General features: G+C 42.4%; 1 protein-coding gene across 1 annotated transcript in view; it reads left to right on the plus strand.

Annotated features, from left to right (window-relative positions):
* Positions 1–4,639: 4,639 nt before the first annotated feature.
* RDX (radixin) overlaps positions 4,640–19,106 on the plus strand; it is a 68,858-nt gene continuing 54,391 nt past the window's right edge. The window contains exon 1 of the mRNA XM_010361318.2: positions 4,640–4,888. The gene's annotated coding sequence lies outside the window, so the exon portion shown is untranslated. The remainder of the gene's footprint in view (positions 4,889–19,106) is intronic.

Raw genomic sequence — 19,106 nt, forward strand, 5'->3', positions numbered from 1 at the left:
ATCAATAGTAAACCTGACCCCTGACCATAAAATTCCGTCAGCTCAGCTTTCCACAGTTATTCTTAGGAAAGGGTGGCTTTGCTGCTTTTGTGTAATTGGCAATCCATATTGGAGTAAAACTCAACTTAGAAAGTTTTGGGCAGGGTGCGGTGGCTCACACCTGTAATCCCAGCACTTTGGGAGGCCAAGGTGGGTGGATCACAAGGTCAGGAGCTCGAGACCAGCCTGGCCAATATGGTGAAATCCCGTCTCTACTAAAAACACAGAAAAATTTGCCGGGCATGGTGGCGCACGACTGTAGTCCCAGCTACTCGGGAGGCTGAGGCTGCAGAATTGCTTGAACCTGAGAGGCAGAGGTTGCAGTGAGCTGATATCGTACCACTGCATTCCAGCCTAGGCAACAGAGTGAGACTCCATCTCAAAAAAAAAAAAAGGTTTTGTTTCGTTTTGGTTTTGGTCTTTTTGGAGACACGGGTCTTGCTTTGTTGCCCAGTTTGGAGTGCAGTGACCTGATCATGGCTCACTGCAGCCTTGACTTCTTGGGATTAAGCGATCCTCCCACTTCAGCCTCTCAAGTAGCTGGAACCACAGGTGTACACCACCATGCCCAGACATTTTTTTTTTTTTGGTAGAGATGGGGTCTATGTTGCCCAGGCTAGTCTTGAACTCCTGGGTTTGAGCAATCCTCCCACCTCCCAAAGTACTAGGATTACAGGTGTGAGCCACCACACCCAGCCAATTTTCATGTTTTTAATTTTTGCATTTTATAAATAATATTGTGCATTTATGAATAAAGCTTTTGCTGTATTTCAGATTATCTCCTTCAGAAAGAGTCCCAGATATGTGATTACAGGTTCCAAGAGTTATGAACATTCTTTTTTTTGAGACAGGGTCTCACTCTGTTGCCCAGGCTGGAGTGCAGTGGTGCCATCATGTTACTGGAAAGGAGTCCTCATCCAGACCCCAAGAGAGCATTCTTGGATCTCACGCAAGAAAGAATTCAGCCGGGCGCAGTGGCTCAAGCCTGTAATCCCAGCACTTTGGGAGGCCGAGGCAGGCGGATCACGAGGTCAGGAGATCGAGACCATCTTGGCTAACACGGTGAAATCCCGTCTCTACTAAAAATACAAAAAATTAGCCGGGCATGGTGGCGGGCGCGTGTAGTCCCAGCTACTCGGAGGCTGAGGCGGGAGAATGGCATGAACCCAGGAGGCAGAGCTTGCAGTGAGCCGAGATCGTGCCAGTGCACTCCAGCCTGGGCGACACAGCCAGACTCCGTCTCAAAAAAAAAAAAAAAAAAAAGAAAGAATTCAAGGTGAATCCATAAAGTGACAGAAAAGTAAAGGAATTGGCCAGGCACCATGGCTCACTCCTATAATCCTAGCACTTTGGGAGGCCGAGGTCGGCAGATGACCTGAGGTCGGGAGTTCGAGACCAGCCTGGCTAAGAGGTTGAAACCCTGTCTCTACTAAAAGTAAAAAAAAAAAAAAATTAGGTGAGTGTGGTCTCAGCCTCCTATAATCCCAGCTACTTGGGAGGCTGAGGCAGGGTAACCGCTTGAGCCCAGGAGGCAGAGGTTGCAGTGAGCCAAGATTGGGCCACTGTACTCCAAGCTGGACAACAGAGTCAGACTCTGTCTCAAAAAACAAACAAAAAAGTAAAGGAATAAAAGAATGGCTACTCCATAGGCAGAGCAGTAGCTTGGGCTGCTGGACTAAAACTACCCATAGTTATTTATTGATCATATGCTAAACAAGGGTTGGGTTTTTCTTGAGTTTTCTGGGAAATGGGTGGGCAATTCCCAGAACTGAGTGTTCCTCCCCATTTTAAACCATATAGGGTAACTTCCTGATGTTGCCATGGCATCTGTAAACTGTCATGGTGCTGTCGAAAGTGTCTTTCAGCATGCTTATGTATTATAATGAGCATAAAATGAGTAGCGAGGATGACCAGAGGTCACTCTCATTGCCATCTTGGTTCTGGTGGATTTTGGCCAGCTTCTTTACTGCAACTTGTTTTATCAGCAAGGTCTTTATGACCTGTATCTTGTGCTGACCTCCTATCTCATCCTGTGACGTACAATGCCAAACCTCCTGGGAATGCAGGCCAGGTCTCAGCCTTACTTTACCCAGCCCCTATTCAAGATGGAGTCGCTCTGTGGTCAACGACTCTGACAATCATAGCTCACTGCAGCCTCAAATTCTTGGACTCAAGGGATTCTTCTGACTCTTCAGCCTCCTGAGTAGCTAGGACTATAGGTACATGCCACCACACCTAGCTAATTTTTATAATTTTTTTTTGTAGAGATGGGGTTTCACTGTTTTGTTGAGGCTGGTCTTGAAAATCCTGGGCTCAAGCGACCTTCTCACCTCAGCCTCCCAAAGTGTTGGGATTACTGGTGTAAGCTTCAGCACTGGCCAGTTATGAACATTCTTTTTTTTTTTTTTTTTTTTGAGACGGAGTCTCGCTCTGTCGCCAGGCTGAAGCGCAGTGGTGTGATCTCGGCTCACTGCAATCTCTGGCTCCTGGGTTCAAGCGATTCTCCTGCCTCAGCCTCCCGAGTAGCTGGGATTACAGGTGCATGCCACCACATCCAGCTGATTTTTGTATTTTAGTAGAGACGGGGTTTCACCATGTTGGCTAGGATAATCTCGATCTCCTGACCTTATGCTCTGCCCACCTAAGCCTCCCAAAGTGCTGGGATTACAGGCGTGAGCCACAGCGCCCTGCCATGAACATTCTTAAGGGTTGAATCACAGTGCCAAATAGCTTTATAAAGAGATTATTTCAGTTTACACTCCCACTCACAATGTCTGAGAGTACCCTTTTTATCTCACCAGCCTTGAATGTTATCTTTTACTTAAATATTTACTAATATGATACCCAACTAAAATGTTGCAATTTTTGGTCTGTTTGCTGTTGTAGAGGATAGGATAAAATCTAGGCTTTTGGAGTCAAATATACATTTGGGTTTGGTCACCGCTCTGCCACTTCCTAGTTTTGTTACATTGGGGAAATTACCTCTTTTTAAGCTGTTTTTATTCATGGATTGTTTTTTTAAAAGGGCCAATAACAGTATTTATCCCAGAGGGTTTTTGTAACCATTGAAAGAGACAGTCATGTAAAATAATTTCACACCAATGTCTGGCACCTGATCAACAACAGTGAATCCTTCACTTTCAGTTGCAAAAGTGTGCTATATAATTTCATTTGATTAGTGTACTATGTAGGAATTTACAAAATACTTTTTTTCTTACCTAATTCATGGGAAGTATTACATAATAGTTTGACTATGCCTGCAACCTGATGTGGTAGGCTGAACAATAACCAAGATAATTCTTGCACCCCAGGGAGAAGGTAGGGAGTGATCTTTTGGTGGTCCCTAAGAACCACAAGAACCTATTGTGTTACAAAGCACACACCTGGTTCTCATCCTTGAGGAATTTGCTATCGAAAGGCCCTTGAGTTTAACCCGTGAGTCTCTTGGGGGCTTTTAATTGTTCAGAGAGGTCTCAAAGGGCAATGGTGGAAACTCACTGGAGAGGCAGGCTAGTGAAAGTGATTTGCAGATATTTCCTGGAAAAGCTACTGTCTCACCTAAGGTAAATGCTAAGGCAGGAAGTATAGGAGTTATTTGTCCTATAAAAGTACATATACTCAGTTTTGTAATTTGAATCTAAGGTTTGTTCACAAAAGCTAAGCCAAAAAAACTATTGCAAACAGGGCAAGCCAGGCGAATCTGATTTTGTGCGCTTGCTGTTTGTATATTCATAGCAAGTTTTGCTCCCTGAATCATCCCATCCGACAATGCTGAGGGGACATGGATTAGATGACAGAAAACTGATCCAGAAATCAGGAGCTTCCTGTCTCATCCCAGCCACTAACTAAAGTGAGTGGGTTAGACTTAGTCTTAAGATTGAATGCCTAACTTTCTCTAAATCTAGAATTATGTAGCTTTGGCGGCGCTTTGGGGCCCTACTTCCAACTTTTTCTTGCTAACCCACTCCTTCCAACTGCCAAAGCATGTCGTTGATAATAAAAAATTATCACACCTCCTTGCTTGGATTAAAATTTGTACTCCTGATTTGGGGTCTTATCCATTGAGGTTCTGGTGAAGTTTTAAAATTGTCGCTGAAAAATTTTTTCTAGTTGGTTAAAACCTGCCAAAATAATGTAAACGTTCTTTGTTGCAAATCTAAATTCCGCTCAGGTAGGCCCTTTTCTCTCTCCGAGTCCAGGATCTTCAAACCTAACAGCCAAGTCTCACGCTCCATTTGGTCCCCGGCTCCCTCTGGGAAGAATTCCTCCTTTGGGGGCGACGGCAACGCCCTCAGTGAGTTTGCTGGCACCAGCGGGAGTTTCAAGTTTCCACTCGTTGGGGAGGCGGCGGGCACACTCCGAGCTTTGGGCTGGGCGGCTCCGCTTCCCTCGACCGCAGGCTTCCCTCGAGCCCAGCGCTCTCCAGAAGGTCTCGACCCTTCGGCGCGTTCGTCCTATTTCCCTGGGGTTCCCAAGCCCGCAGCCTCCCACCCTCGCGTTGGCCAGCCCTAGACCGCGACCCCCGGCCACGCCCGGAGCCAGGCCTGCGGCTGCGAGCCCGCGGGAGGGGCGGGGCGCGGGCGGCCCCTGGCTGCGGCGTTGGCGCTCAGGCCGCGGCGCGAGGCAGGCCGGCCGGCCGGCAGAGGGAGGCGGGGGGCGCCGGGCAGCCCCGCCTTTTCCCCGAGGAGGCGCCGAGCGGCCATATTGCGGAGCTGTCTGCGGTGGCGGCGGCGCCTCTCGTCTCCCGCGGCCCAGCGCTCGCACCACCGCCTCTCCCTCCCTGCCGCAGCCGCGCCGCCGCGCAGCGCCCCAGCCACACGCCGGCGGGCAGAAGCCGCCCGCTCTCCGGGTAAGCCGCGGCGCCCTCCCTTCCCCCACTCCCCGCTCCCGGTTCCTCCGGAGACGCTGAGGTGGCGGCGAGAAGTTGCGTGGCCCGCGCTGCCCGGCCGTGGCGCCGCCACCAGGGCCTGGCGCGCCTCCTCTCGCGCCCCTCTGGTGGAGGCGCCACCGTGGTAATGGCCCGGTCGGCCAGGCTCCTACCCGGGCTGGCGGGGGCCGCGAGGCCCTGCCCGAGTCGTGGCTGAGCCGCGGCCCGAACGTGCCTGCCGGGCCAAAGTCGACCCTTGCCGCCGCGCGATTCTTCTCGCCTCCGGGCGCGGGGTCTGCCTTCAGCGCCGGCCTCGGACCCCCGCGCCCTGGAGACGGTGGGCTACCGCTGCCTGGACTGGGCCCGGGCTGGCGTCGTCCCAAGGGTTGTTTGAAAATCCAGATATTCAGCGTAGGTAGAATTCGATTTTACATTTATTAGAACTTGTCCCCCGGCCTCCGGTTTGAAAGGAGGGGTGTTGAATTACTAGACAGCGTGCGTTCCGCCCCAGTGGCAAAGGGGATGTTGCATGACAGGGTTTGGGGCGCCAGCCGCTCCCACCGCCAGCACCCGCCAGGCCAGAGCCGCGGTTCCAGTCCACAGCTCTCCCTGCTGCTGTTGCAGCTCTCGGAGCCCCGTAACTTTCTCAGGCCCTTGAGGCCGGTCAGTTTTAGCGTCTCAGACCCCACCAGATAGTTCAGTTCATGATAGCCCTCTTTTCCTTTAAAGGATTCTAAGCTCAATTCCCGGACTAAGTTTGAAAGGGGGCAGTGCAATTTTTTTTTTTCCAATTTAAACAGACTACATCGCTTCCTAAACTGATGTCATGTTTCTTCAAACATTCCCAATATTTGTTTTTTTTTTTTCTTAAGGAGTAATTATTAGGTTGGAAGTGTGTTAAAAATCAACTTCATAAAAATATATTTTAAAATCCAGTTGAGATTTTGGTGGAAGACACGTTGGTGAGGAGCTCGATGGCAGTCTTGTGGCACTAACACTGGCAGGATGTAAATATAAAAGCCTAAGATGATAAGGGTTTATTTGATAAACGAGTACTTTGACATAGACATTGCAATCTATTGTTTACGGAGCATACTTCTGTTTTTTTTTTTGGAACACTAAATACTCTTTTATATGACTGATGGAGCTAAGAAGGAACAATTACCCCGTTCATGTTGCTGGATAAATAATGGCTTGATCCATTTGCCAAACAGCATCACTGGATATGAGAAAGGAGACTAATATTCAGGATTGCAGTTTTTTATTTTCAGAATTCCTTTGCTTTCCCCAGTGTACTTTATCTTCCAGAGACTAATAATACTTACTTCAAATACAGCAACATGTAAAACATTCCTTTTGAAGTTAATCGTATACTGTAAAGAGGATTGCAGTGACTTCATTTCTTTGCTTAATCGCTTTTTTGTATATGATGGAATTTAATAAACAGTTGGTATATTAATAAGGAATGAATAGACATTGGCATTCTTTACAGCTTTATTTAAATGAGACAGAATTTGATTATGGCACTGAAAAAATGTTGAGTTCTTGACCTTAGGAAACACATAAAATGTTTTGTTCACTCCTGTATCCACACACATGGAAGAGTATGTAGGAGAGGCTCAGGAGTAGTTGTACAATAGATGTAATTAATTTGGGTGTAGGGAAAATACGTTGAGTCTGTCCTTTTTTTTTTTTCTGGAAATTGTGATTAATTAACTGAAACGCAATTTAATTACTTTTCTTTCGATGCTAAGAAATGACAGACTTTGCTGTTCTTTCCCTCCCTTGCTGAGTCTCATTGGTCTCCGGGATGGGGAACGCGTTGTTTTTTGTTTATTGGTTTACTATTCCCAAGAGAAGAATTGGATTTTTTTTGTTGTTTGGAGTCAATACATTTTTACTCCAGGAATTCCGTGTTGTGATTTCTTCCACTGTCCATCAAGTTCACTTTAGATCCTCTAAAGAGCTGGAGTCAAAAGATTTATCTTCAAGTTAGTCCTTTTTAATGAAACTGATGCTTATTTTAATCCACTTGTCCTGTCAGCCCATCTCACTCTGTCGCCCAGGGTGGTATGCAGTGGCGTGATCTCGGCTCACTGCACCTCTCCCTCCCAGGTTCAAGTGATTCTCTCATGCCTCAGCCTCCTGAGTAGCTGGGAGTACAGGCGTGCACCACCATGCCCAGCTAATTTTTGCATTTTTAGTAGAGACGGAGTTTTGCCATGTTGGCCAGGCTGATCTGGAACTCCTGGACCTCAGGTATTCTGCCTGCCTCGGCCTCCCAAAGTGCTGGGATCACAGGCATGAGCCACTGTGCCGGCCAGAATTGGATTTTATTGTTCATTTTTTATCTTTGGCAGGCTGTTGAAGTGAAAGTCTTCATATGTTTTTATTTTGCTTTCAGTTCTCAATCTTTTAACCTACTCTGTGTGATCTGATATAGTAGAGTCTGAAATGGTGAATGATGGTGAGAATCTTGTTTTTTCATCCATTTTTAATTTAATGCATTTTAATTTATGCTATTAATGTTTAAAAACAGGGTCAAATTTTAACCAATATTTCCTGTAGACCAAAGTCTAAAAAAATATGTTTTATTGAGGTTGTGAAGACTGAGCCATGCTGGTGGAGTTTATCTGTAAGGTGTAGCTAAATATAATTTCATGTTACTTCTGTGAATCTGGGAAGTCAACCAAGTCACTCTTGGGTGTCAGGGACCTTCCTGCAGACCACGAGCTGGCAGGTGGTACTTAACTGATACTGTCCCTGGGGTACAAGATTCAGTGGAGCTGGATTGGGTTGCTATGGACTCCACCCTTATTGTAAGTCTCATGGCATTACTGATCCAGTTAAGGCTGTTCTGGTAACTTCCTTGATTGCTGCAGCCAGGGTGTGCACACCTCTTTGGTGGTAGAGGTGTCCAATCTGGCCCCAGAGAGTTCCTGAATTTCTAGCCTATTTTAGAGAAATCCTGCTTTTCCTACTTGAAGTTTCTGGTATATATCTTAATATTTATATTGAATGTATAGTTTAAGCCATTTTTAAAAAAACTATAAAAGTCATATATTTTATGGCAAAGTTTAAAAACCCAGAAAAATGTAAAGGAAAAGGTCAAAGTTCTCCTTATTCCCTAGAACACCCCAGCCCCTTTCCTAGTCCTGTTTTCCATAGGTAGCTGCTGTTGGCAATTCCTTGTTTACGGAAAATGCCAGTAGGTATGCAGGGATAAACATATACTTTATATCCCTTATTTGTGATTTTAAAGTCTTATTAAAATAGGGTTACATTGTAACAGACATTGAAAGGGTGCTTATTAACTTGTGTTAAACATTGAGTAAATCATATTTCTCATGTTTTCATCATTTGAATAAAAGCACACAATAGAATTCCCTATGCTAATTCCCAAGCGTGTATATGTGCAGATTTGTGTACAGATTTTCTTGATTAATGATTGAAGATGAAGTTTACTATTTGTTTTTTTTCTAGCATATGGCATATAGTTGACAATGAGAAATGGTGTCTTTTAAAAACAGAAGGTTTATGATTTGGTGTGGGAAATATCCACATCTTGCTCTTAACGAAAAAAGTTTGCCAACTCCTTAGAAAAAACATCCTGTTGAAAGGATATTTTAGGGCCGGGCTCGGTGGCTCAAGCCTGTAATCCCAGCACTTTGGGAGGCCGGGACAGGCGGATCACGAGGTCAGGAGATCGAGACCATCCTGGCTAACACGGTGAAATCCGTCTCTACTAAAAAAATACAAAAAACCTAGCCGGGCGAGGTGGCGGGCGCCTATAGTCCCAGCTACTCCGGAGGCTGAGGCAGGAGAATGGCGTCAACCCAGGAGGCGGAGCTTGCAGTGAGCTGAGATCTGGCCACTGCACTCCAGCCTGGGCAACAGAGCGAGACTCCGTCTCAAAAAAAAGGAAAGGATATTTTAGATACAGTATTGAAGAAACAGGTACTGCATTGTTTATTTTCTCTAAGATTATGGAATTTATAAAGCTATGAACTTCAGTATTAGTAACTGAGATAATGGACTGTTTTCTTCTGAGTTGTAGATAATCTCTATGGCTTTCAGGACGTTAAATGCTTTTTTAAAAATTTATTTGTGAAAAGTTTAAGTCAACTAGGACTGATTGCAGGTAAATTTGTCAAGTGAGCACTCTTGTTTTGAGCCCTTAGGTCATTTTAGATGCTTTGGCATCAAATAAGAGAAAATTCTCCAATTGGTTTAAACAATGAGGAAATTTAATGTCATTTTTTTCTTAATTTTTTTTTAAAAACAGGGTCTTCCTCCATTACCCAAGCTGGAGTGCAGTGGTGCTATTACAGCTCTCTGCAGCCTTGACCTCCTGGGCTCAAGTGATCCTTTAAGTTCCTCCCACCTCAGCCTCCCTAGAGGCTGCCACCACTGGTGTGTGCCACCCTGCCCAGCTTTTTTTTTTTTTTTTCCAAGACAGGGTCTCCCTCTGTTGCCCAGGCTGGAATGCAGTGGCGTGATCTCAGCTCACTGCAGCCTCCGCCTCCAGGGTTCAAGTGATTCTTCTGCCTCAGCTTCCATAGTAGGTGGGATTTAAGGCACATGCCACCAGGCCCAGCTAATTTTTCTATTTTCAGTAGAGACAGAGTTTTACCATGTTGGCCAGGCTGGTCTCAAACTCCTGACCTCAAGTGATCTGCCCGCCTTGGCCCTCCCAAAGTGCTGGGATTACAGGTGTGAACCACCGTGCCCAGACAACTAATTTTTTAAAAAACCTTTTCGTAGAGATGGGGTATCCCTATGTTGCCCAAGCTGGTCTGTAATTCCTGGGCTCAAATGATCATCCTGCCTGGGACTTCCTGCCTTGGACTTTTGACCTCCCAAAGTGCTGGGATTATAGGTGTGAGCCACCATGCTTGGCCAGAATTTAATGTCTTACATGCTAGAAGTCCAGAGGCTCAAGAATGGTTAAATAATGACATCAAGAACTCCTTCTCTTTCCAACTCTCTTCCCTGTGATTTTCCCCATTAACTTCATATTAAGACTGCCCTTCCCCGTATCAGTTTGGCTTCTGCAAAGGAACCAGGAGCAGTGGTGTGGACCTGTAGTCCCAGCTACTCAGAATGCTGAGGTTGGGGGATCACTTGAGCCTGGGAGGTCAAGCCTACAGTGAACCCCTTGTCCCAGTTTGGCTGCTGCATCCCATCCAGACAGATCAATATCCAAAGGAATAAGAGGAACTGTTTCTAGAAACCCCCAAGCAGATGTCTTCTGAGTCTCATTGGCCAGGATTGGGGCACATTCCATACCTAACCAGTCAACTGGCAAGGGTAATGGAATTGCTCTTTCTTCCAACTCTGTTCCCAATAGATTCTTTACTTCTTTTTTCTTTTTCCTTCCTCCCTCCGTTCCTCCCTCTTTCCCTGTCTCCCTCCTTCTCTCCCTCACTGTCACCTCTCTGCTGCTAGAGTGCAGTGTCATGATCATAGCACCATGCCACAAACTCCAGGGCTTTGAACTCTAGGGTTCAGGCAGTCCTCCCACCTCAGCCGCTGGAGTAGCTAAGACTACATGTGCATACCACCATGCTTGGCTGATTTTTATTTTTTTTAGAGATACGGTTTCACTGTGTTGCCCAGGCTAGTCTCAAACTTCTGGCCTCAGGTGATCCTCCTGCCTCAGCCTCCTAAAGTGAAAGCAACCGCACCCAGCCCCATTATTTTCATTATTCGTCTATATTACATGTCTTCGGTTCTTTTTTACCCCCATCCAAAGTCATATCCGAAATTGATCCATTACAGATAGTCATATGTAGTGAGCTCATATCTTTCTAGGTACCAACTTCAGTTAAATTATGAAAGGAAAAGTGTTGATTCATGTTAAAATACTTGGCAAGTTGTGGTCCATGGGATAAACCCAGCCTATTGCCTGTTTTTGTAAATAAAGTTTTATTTGAACACATCATAGCTTACTTGTTTACATATTATCTATGACTGCTTTCCTGCTACAACAGTAGAATGGTTTCCACAGAGACTGTATGGCTTACAAAGTCTATAATGTTTACTTAAATGGCCCTTTGCAGAAAAAGTTTGGTGACCACTGCTTTAAGGTGTCAGTCATACATTCAGACAGTTATTATATGCCACATACTCTTTGCATTTGAGAATGGAAAGATGAGTAAAATACTGAGGCGTTCTCACGCTAATGGGAAGATAGATGTGCCATATTGTATTCATAAAGTGTGTTAAGTGCTTTTTTTTTTTCTTCTTTTTGAGATAGTGTCTCTGTTGCCCAGGCCAGAGTGTAGTGGCTTGATTATAGCTCGCTGTGACCTTGACCTTCCAGGCTGAAGTGATCCCTCCACCTCAGCCTCCCAAGTAACTGGAACTATAGGGGCTTGCCACTGCTCCCAGCTTTTTTATTTTTTGTAGACACGGGGTCTCACCATGTTGCCCAGGCTGGTCTTAAACTCCTGGACTCAAGGGATCCTCCCGGCTCAGCCTCCCAAAGTGCTGGGATTACAGGTGTGAGCCACCACACCGCGCCTGTTAAGTGTTGTCACAGTAGTGTGTGTAAATGAATTAATACTCATTGCAGCAGCGTTTTAAGTACAGTCTTCTGTGATGTGAGTTCTGGATGTTTCTTGCTTTTTTTTTTCCCTTCTTTGTTAAATCTTCGTGTTGTTTTTGTAAATTGATAATCTTTTTTTTTTTTTTTTTTTTTTTTTTTGAGGTAGAGTCTCGCTGTCTCCCAGGCTGGAGTGCAGTGGCTGGATTTTGGCTCACTGCAAGCTCCACCTCCCGGGTTCACGCCAGTCTCCTGCCTCAGCCTCCCGAGTAGCTGGGACTACAGGCACCTGCCACCATGCCCGGCTAATTTTTTGTATTTTTAGTAGGGACAGGGTTTGCACTGTGTTAGCCAGTATGGTCTCGATCTCCTGACCTCGTGATCCGACCACCTCGGCCTCCCAAAGTGCTGGGATTATAGGCGTGAACCACTGCGCCCGGCCGATAATCTTTTAATAACCAGAGTGGGTGTGTTTATAACAAAATGTCCTGGTGAGTACATGGAATAATGTGGATACATGAATGCAACATTAGGACTCTTATTTTTTTTTTTTTGAGACAGAGTCTCACTTTGTCACCCAGGCTGGAGTGCAGTGGCATGATCTCAGCTCATTGCAGCCTCTGCCTCCTGGGTTCATGCGATTCAGCTGCCTCAGCGTCCCAAGTGGTTGGGACTACAGATGCACACCACCATGCAGGTCACCACACCTGACTAATTTTTATATTTTTAGTGGAAACGGGGTTTTGCCTTGTTGGCCAGGCTGGTCTTGAACTCCTGACCTCAAGTAATCCACCCGCCTTGGCTTCCCAAAGTGCTGAGATTTCTGGTGTGAGCCACCGCACCCAGCTAACATAAGGACTCTGAGTGAAAGGGAGAATGGGAACATAGAAAATCTCAGCTGTGGTTAATTGACTTTAGATCCCTTTGGCTTGGATTAAATTTTCTTAGCCATTGTGAGGACGCCTGATAGTTAAGCTGTTTATAGGTTCTAGACTTAGAAAAACTGTAAAAACTTAGTTTGGTTATTTAGCAAAGTTCGTATATATCACCAGAAAGCTTACTATTTATATCTAATCAACAAGCAGCATGGTAATTACAGTTATCATTAAGTAAGTCAGATTATCTGGCCTTTAATTTGATTGTCAACTTAATTGAAATTATTGAAACAGTTTTGGATAGAGATGGTTAAGGCTTGAATTTGGGAGGCCTGGTTGTAAAGAGTTTTTTTTTTTTTTGAGATAGAGTTTTGCTTTTGTTGTCCAGGCTGGAGTGCAGTGGCACGATCTTGGCTCACCACAGCCTCGGCCCCCCAGATTCAAGTGATTCTCTTGCCTCAGCTTCTCAGGTAGCTGGGATTACAGACATGTGCCACCACGCTTGGCTAATTTTGTATTTTTAGTAGAGATGGGGTTTCTCCATGTTGGTCAGGCTGGTCTTGAACTCCCGACCTCAGGTGATCCGCTTGCCTCGACCTCCCAAAGTGCTGGGATTGCAGGTATGAGCCACCGCGCCTAGCCGTAAAGAGCTTTTTTTCTCCCCATGTTCATGTTGGTTCTCTCTTCTTAGTGATGCTTATTAGCTCGGTCATTTTACAACATAAAAAAAGAGAGGAAACTATTGCCCTTGACTCTAATCAGCAGAAAAATTTAAATGTGTATTATGTGTAAGATTAATTCAACAAAATCAACAGACATTTTGAGGCCCAACTCTGAACCAGGCACTGTATCAGTTTTTCTGAAAAGGGCGTTAATATCTAGAAAATTAGAAGCTTAATTTTTTTATGGTAATAGAACTTCCATATAGCCTCATTGACTGTATTAGAGAATATTGTCTAATTATAAAGACATGTAAGAAACATATTGACTTTGTTCTGTTTTGAAAATAAGCTATAATATCTGATGTTTCAAAGTACATCAAGGGTAGAATTATTTGTGAGAATTATTTTGTGTTTGCTTCTTTCCTGTTATATAAATGACTTTCATGAACCTATCCTTGTTTTCCCATTTCTAAACATTTTTATGTGAATGTTTAATGTTTTCTTAAGAGTGAAATGAGGAAGTTGAACTGGATTTAGCTTTCTTACCTTTTAGTATTTAATAATTGCAAATGATAGGGTATTATTTTATTTTCTGTTCATCTTAGGAACCATACAGATATGATTTTGCTTTTTAAATGTACAAAATTCTTAGAAGAGATCCTAAATTCAGTGTAAAACTTTGGTGTTAATATTGCAGTTCAGCTTTATAAATTTTAGAAATTTGCTATGCATTTTCAGTAACATGTATATTACTCAAATGTTGAATATTTCATTTCCTTGAAAATATCATTAAACCAGAAATCATTTCTACATGAGCAAGACTTAATATCTTACTTAAAACTGCCTCTCAGCCTTACGGGAATTCCACTTACAGAGATGATCATACCAGTTATTAATGTGCACTTAAAACATCTTTAGAGGTAGTCTCTTGACCTGATAACAATAGAGGAGAGAGCTTTAGTAGCCTACTTCTTGAAAAGCCCTAGTAATTGTTTGGTATGAACTTGTCTAGAATGGTAGCTGAGAGAAGTAGAGTAAGATAATCAAAAGAGCCCAAGACTAGGATTTAAATGAACATCTGTCTTTGTTAAGTAGCCCGCTGACATTGAACAAGTCATTTATCTGAATCTTAATTTCTTTTTTAGAAGAATGAGAGATTGTAACACCTGTCTTGGGCAGGAAGGGGGAGGGCAGTTATTGTGAAGATTAGGAAATATAGGCAGAATGGAGAGTGAACATTCTACAAATGCTCCCTGTATTCACTACCCTTCTTGCTTTTGGCCTTATTTCTTTACTTGCAAAATGGAGCTAAAAATTCTTGTCTTCTTTGCTTCACTTAGGGAAGACATGGCGTTATATAGATAAAAGTGCATTATTATTTGTTATTAAATTTATTAACACTGAGCTAACAGCATAATAATCATAATTCTTTGTGTTTTAAAGGCTTTAAACCTGGGGACCTATGACCTTGAATGGGGAAAAAGTTACATCTTTATTTTTACATTTTCTTCTATTATGAATATAGACGACATTAGCATTAGCAGTACAGTACCAGAGACTGTGTCTATTTTTTAATTTAATTTTTGTTTTTTATAGAGATGGGATCTCACTCTGTTGCCCAGGCTGGAGTGCAGTGGCACCATCACTCCTGGGTTCAAGTGACCCTTTGGAATAGCTGGGACTACACATGCGCATCACACACAGCTAATTTTTTTGTTTTTTGTAGATTGCCCAGACTGGTTTTGAACTCCCGGCCCCAAGCCGTCTTCCTGCCTTGGTCTCCCAAGGTGTTGAGATTACAGGCATGAGCCACCACACCCAGCCCAGAGACTGTTTCTAATAGAAACAGTAGATACTTTTGTAATACGTTAAAGCTGTCTCAAAATAAGTTACTGTTACTTAAAGTATTAAAAAAAGAAGTATATATATTAGTGTGTTTTTTATGTTTTGATAATTATATTCCAGTGTAATTGGTTTCTTTTGTAATTTTCTGTATTTTGTGCATGTATTTTATGCATTTAAAAATACTTTTCTTGGAAAGAGTTCATAGGCTTCACCAGTAGGGCCCATGCAGGAAAAATAAAATGATTAAGAACTTCTTTAATAGATTCCATTATTGTGTTGATTGGACTGCCAGAGTTGCCTTATTCAGTTTATACTGTTCTTTGTTGTGCTGCTTTCTCCCAGTAAATTGGCAGAGGAGTTCTCTTGGAATGTTTTGATCTCTGGAGAGATAACAATTATGTCATTTCTAAGTCTAAAAAGGCAGAAAAAAATTAAAATAGTTAAAATTAGGCTTAGGAAAAAGAGTATCTCAAAAGTAAAATCAGGCAATCTGCTATGAATTATTGATGCTTCAGTGCAGGCACTGCATGGACTAGACTTTATAACACCTGTTTTACCACCTGACAGGTGGGAGTCTTGTGCCACTGACTTAACAGAGCTCAATGTGTTAAGCGTGAGGCTATTTTTCCATTGTGTTAGGTAGAAAGGAGACTGTTTGAGAGTTACCCTCAGAGTTAAAAGACAAAGGAGAGAATGTTTATTGTTGCTATTTTGTCTCTAATGTGTGGCAGTGTGTTTGAGTACTTATTCATATGAGTGGTTTTCTCGAAATGGGAGACGTTTGCTGACTGGCAGCACCTCTCACAACTTGCTGGGTTTGTTGCTGCCATGACTGCACTTTTGTTGCTTTTGGAGGAGTAGGTATGGAAAAGAGGCAGGGCAAAACCACTTTAAGACATTTAAGAGTGGGAGAAAATTAAGAATTTAATTTAATTGGTTTAATTAAGTTTAAACCAATAAACTTGCAGATTAAAATTAAGAGAATTAAGAGTGGGGAGGAGGGAGTAAATTTTTATTTTTATGAGGGAAGAGTGGAAGTATACAAATATTTGATATATAAATATGTCTTTGATATATAATGGTTTAGGCAACTTAGTTTTTATTGTTATTTTTATGCTTCTTTTTAATAGAGGAAAGGAAAGATTTGAAAGACCAGGTTTTGTTTCAAGTTAGAGATGGAACCCCAGGATATGCATCTAGGTTTCTTTGTTTTACATGTAACATTTTATGAAATTATCTATTCTGCTACTAATAGATAGATGCCAGTTTCAATTAAAAGCATACTAATATATTCATAGACTAGAAATGTCTTTTTTTTTTAGAGATAAAGTCTCACTCTGTCGCCCGGGCTGGAGTGTAGTGGTGTGATCTCAGCTCATTGCAGCCTCTGCCTCCTGGATTCAAGCGATTCTCCTGCCTCAGCCTCCTGAGTAGCAGGGACTGCAGGCATGCGCCATCATGTTCAGACAATTTTTTATTTTTACTAGAAACAGGGTTTCACCATGTTGCCCAGGCTGGTCTCGAACTCCTGACCTCAAGTGATCCACCTGCTTCAGCCTCCCAAAGTGCTGGGATTACAGGCATGAGCCACCATGCCTAGCCAGAAATGTCTCATTGAGGTTAAACAATACTCTCTTTTTCTTTTGAGATGAAGTCTCACACTGTCACCCGGGCTGGATTGCAGTGGCACGATCTTGGTTCACTGCAGCCCCCGCCTCTCAGGTTCACGCGATTCTCCTACCTCAGCCTCTTGAGTAGCTGAAATTATAGGCACACAACACACCCAGCTGATTTTTTGTACTTTTAGTAGAGACGGGGTTTCACTGTGTTGGCCAGACTGGTCTCGAACTCCTGACCTCGTGATCTGCCTGCCTCAGCCCCCCAAAGTGCTGGGATTACAGGCTTGAGCCACCGCGCCCAGCAACAATATTCTCTTGATATAAATATTTTCCATTAATAACTAAATTGTTATAAAAACTTAGGTTTTAATACCATTTGTACATAGCTTTGTCCTGAAAAATTTAAGGTAGAGTTTTTACATCTGTGTGTTATATAAGCTAATAAAAATGTATAAGCAATTTCATGAAATACGTTTTTGAAATTCTTATCTCTGATTTTTAAAATTAGAAACTTAACAAAACTCTGTTAAGTACTAAGTGTCTGTGTATCCAGACAACCATTTTTAATAATACCTGTGTTGTTCTGTGTTGATGGATGGGTAAGTTACATATTCTGCCTTTCCACTTTTCCTTACCTAAATGTTCACACAGTTTATTTTAATAATACCAAAAAACAAATAAAAAATCTCCCACAACCCTGGAGTAGTCCATAATGTTATCAGATAGCGTCAACATTACTTTGGTTATTGTAATCATTGGCTATTGTAAAGAATGCTGCTGTGAATATCTTGATACAGATTACTTTCTTTTACATTTAGTTTGGGGGAAGAAATATCTTCTAGGAGATTTATTACAAAAGCAGAATTTCATATTGAAAAAAGCTGTATAGCTTTCGTTATGTATTCTCTACTTTATAGAAATGTGGAGCCAACATATGGTGATACTTACAATACTTATCTACTTGTTTGCCAACGTTGTTTGTCAACCTTGCCATGAATAATTAATATTTATTTTGCTGGTTTAATGAGTATATCATTGGTAAAACACTTGTAGTTTTACTCAGTAGAACATTTGTGTGTTTTTTTAACGTAAGATTTGTTGGCGAAGTTTCTTATTGAACTGTTTACGGAGTGGAATCTGAGCAATATCTTTATATGTTTAACCATTTGATTACTTTGCATAATAGCTTTAGTTGCAAATTTTTCTGCTGGTTTTTATTTTGGTATTTGTTTTACCTATGTAGAGATTTAAAATAAAATATATTTATCTGTTTTTATTATAACCTATGTATCTTTCTTAGTCATATTGTGTTATTCTTCCAAAACTAGAATTTTTTTCAAGTATCTCTCTTTTTCTTTTTTTTAATTATTTTTTAAAAAACATAGGGGGTCTTGCTATGTTTTCTAGGCTGGTCTTGAACTCCTGGGCTCAAGCAGCCTGCCTGTCTCAGGCTCTCAAAGTGCTGGGTTTGCAGGTATAAGCCACTGCTCCTGCTTTCTTTTTGAGAAAAATATTAACTTACTTACATTTTATTAAATGACATTGTGAAGTTATGGGTCCAACTTTAGTTTACTTATTTAGAATAATTCTGTTTTTTCATTGTAAGAAATTAGTTTTTTAGGCTGGGCGCGGTGGCTCATATCTGTGAGCATTTTGGGAGGCTGAGGCAGGCGGATTACCTGTTGTCAAGAGTTCAAGACCAGCCTGGGCAACATAGTGAAACCCCGTCTCTACTAAAAACACAAAAATTAGCCAGATGTAGTGGTGCACACCTGTAATCCCAGCTACTTGGGAGACTGAGGCAGGAGAATCGCTTGAACCTGGGAGGTGGAGGTTGCAGTGAGCCAAGATCGCGCCACTGCACGCCAGCCTGGGTGACAGAACGAGACTCCATCTCCAAAAAAAAGAAATTAGTTTATTACAAAACCTCTACATTTTCATTTTACAAGTTTACAGATTTCATTTTAATTCTTCGAGCCTGTTAATATTTTAGAATATAAACATTCTGGTCTTTTCATTCATTCCTTTTTTTTTTAAAAAAGTGATGGTATTCTATGGATTTTTTTTTAATGTTTTATTTTTTAGATTTTAGACAGAGTCCTGCTCTGTTGCCCAGGCTGGATTGTAGTGGCATGATCATAACTCACTGCAGCCTCAAACTTCTGGGCTCAAGCGATCTTCCTGCCTTAGCCTCTTGAGTAGCTAGGACTACATGTGCACTCCATTATGCCTGGTTTATTTTTATTTTTTGTAGAGACACTGTCTCTCTGTGTTGCCCAGGCTGGTCTTGAACTCTTGCCCTCAAGTGATCCTCCTGCCTTGACCTCCCAAAGTGCTGGAATTATAGGTGTCAGCCACCATGCCTGGCTACTATGGATGATTTTATTACCTACCTTTATACTTGGTGGTTTGTGAATATCTTCCTATGTCATTTAGTATTTTTCTATAACATTTTAATGGGCTGCATTGTGATCTTGTGGATCCTAAGATATACCATGATTGACTTAGCTAAACTCCCAGTTTTAGATATACTTTTATAAATTGTACTATAATTAGTCTTTGTAGTTGTAGCATTATACATATTTGTTAATATTTTCTTCAAGTATATTTCTACAAATGAAATTAGTTAGCAGTCTTTTCATATCAAAAAAG

Source organism: Rhinopithecus roxellana, chromosome 15, assembly GCF_007565055.1.
Source record: "Rhinopithecus roxellana isolate Shanxi Qingling chromosome 15, ASM756505v1, whole genome shotgun sequence".
Lineage (NCBI taxonomy): Eukaryota > Metazoa > Chordata > Mammalia > Primates > Cercopithecidae > Rhinopithecus > Rhinopithecus roxellana.